The sequence below is a fragment of the Carlito syrichta genome, unplaced genomic scaffold, assembly GCF_000164805.1.
Source record: "Carlito syrichta isolate Samal-C Ts95f unplaced genomic scaffold, Tarsius_syrichta-2.0.1 Scaffold126431, whole genome shotgun sequence".
NCBI lineage: Eukaryota > Metazoa > Chordata > Mammalia > Primates > Tarsiidae > Carlito > Carlito syrichta.
The window spans coordinates 70,601-72,625 of NW_007070527.1; the positions used below are offsets into that span (position 1 = coordinate 70,601).

The 2,025-nt window shown below is 50.4% G+C and overlaps 1 protein-coding gene across 1 annotated transcript in view; it reads right to left on the reverse strand.

The window, feature by feature from the left end:
- Nucleotides 1-2,025, reverse strand: part of SH3GLB2 (SH3 domain containing GRB2 like, endophilin B2) — a 16,823-nt gene that overhangs the window by 7,759 nt on the left and 7,039 nt on the right. The gene's annotated exons all lie outside the window — the stretch shown is intronic.

Sequence of the window (2,025 nt, forward strand, 5' to 3'; positions counted from 1 at the left end):
CTTGAGTCCAGGAGTTGGACGCTGCGGTGAGCTGTGATCATGCCACTACACTCCAGCCTGGGCGACACAGTGAGATGCTGACTCAAAACCAATCCAAACCATATTCATTTCTGGACTCTGGAAATTGACCAAAGGCAAAAGCAAATTGCAAAGTATTTATTCCAGAAAAACAACTGGATCTTGATAAGAATCATGGGAGTGACATTTTAGCTGGGGGATGCCCCCTCCCATCTCCTTAAGTTCTGTGCAGCTCTGAGGTGGGGGCGGGGGGGTTGTGAGCCGTGAGGCTGGCAGTTTGGCTGCTGGAGAGGCTGACTTCATTTGGAATTGGAGCACAGAAAAGCCATGGGGCACTGTCGGAAACAGCAGCGATCCCGATGGCAAATCACCAGAAAGGTCAACATTGTAGCTAACCTGAAGTTTGGATACTGGACAAGCAACACACCTGTCGGAAATGTAACAGGAGAGCCAGAAAACATACTCCCAGTGGGCCTTAGTGAGTTCCCAGGTACCTCTGGTGCTCTGGAAGGCTGTGCACATGTGCAGCGTGTTCAGGAGAATCTAGAGAGAACCTTAGCTGTCTGCTCTTCCTTGGTTACACAGGAGGCCTTGCACAATCCCAGAGTTAAAGCTGGTGACAGCCACGGACAGTGCCTCACACCTATAATCCTAGCACTTTGGGAGGCCGAGGTGAGAGGACTGCCTGGGCCAGAGACCAGCCTAGGCAACATGGCAAAATCTCATCTCTACCATAAATCAAAAAATCACTGGGGTGTGCTGGCACACGCTTATAGTTCCAGCTACTTGGAAGGCTGAGGCGGAGGGATCACCTGAACCCAGCAGGTTGAGACTGCGGTGGCCGTGAGCATGCCACCACACTCCAGCCTGGGCAACAGAGTGAGACTCCGACTCAAAAACAAAAACAAAAAGCCAGGACAGACAGACATATAAACTGTTTGAACTTGGAATGTGCTCCCCAACTCACTCAACAAAGTGGAAAAGCCTTCATGGTTCAAAATGTTTAAGCACTATCTGACCAATCATTGGGTGGTCACCAACATTTATTGACCCAGGAACAGCCCCTAGGAAGCTAAGCTTGGGCCACTGCACTCCAGTCTGGGCGACAGAGTGAGACTCCAACTCAAAAAAAACGAAACAAACAAAAAAATAAAATAAAAAGAATAGGCTAGCCGGACTCGGTGGTTCAGCCTGTAATCCCGCGCCTTTGGGAGGCTGAGGTGAGTGGATTGCCTGAGCCCGCGGGTTCGAGACCCGCCTGGGCAGTGAGACCTCATCTCTACAATAAATAAAAAAAATCAGCTGGGCGTGGTAGTGCATGCCTGTAATTTCGGCTACTTGGAAGGCTGAGGCGGAAGGATCGCCGGAGCCCAGCAGGTCGAGGCTGCGGTGGCTGGGAGCGGCCACTGCACTCCAGTCTGGGTGACAGAATGAGACTCCAACTCAAAAAAAAAGAATAGGCTTGGGAGTGGTGGCTCCTCCCTGTAATCCCAGTACTTTGGGAGGCTGAGCTGTGAGGACTGTTTGAGTCCAGGAATTCAGGACTAGCCTGGGCAACATAGGAAAACTCTGTCCCCATAAAAAAAAAAATTTAAAAATTAAAAAAAAATTTAAAAATTAGCCAGGTATGGAGGCGCATGCCTGTAGTCCCAGCTAACAATAGCCTGAGTGGCTGAGCAGAGGGTCACATGAGCCCAGGAGCTGGTGGCTGCAATGAGACACAATCACGCCACTAAACCCCAGCATGGGCGGCAACAGAGCAAAACTCTTGTCTGAAATAAATAAGCCAGGTGCGGTGGCACAAGCCTGTCATCCCAGCACTTTGGGAGGCCAAGGCGAGAGGATTGTCTGAGCTCAGGGGTTTGAGACCAGGACGGGCAACTTGGTGAGACTTCGTCTCTACAATAAATAAAAAAATAAGCCCGGGGTGGTAATGTATGCTTGTAGTTTCAGTTATTTGGAAGGCTGAGGTGGAAGGATCACCTGAGCCCAGCAGGTCGAGAATGC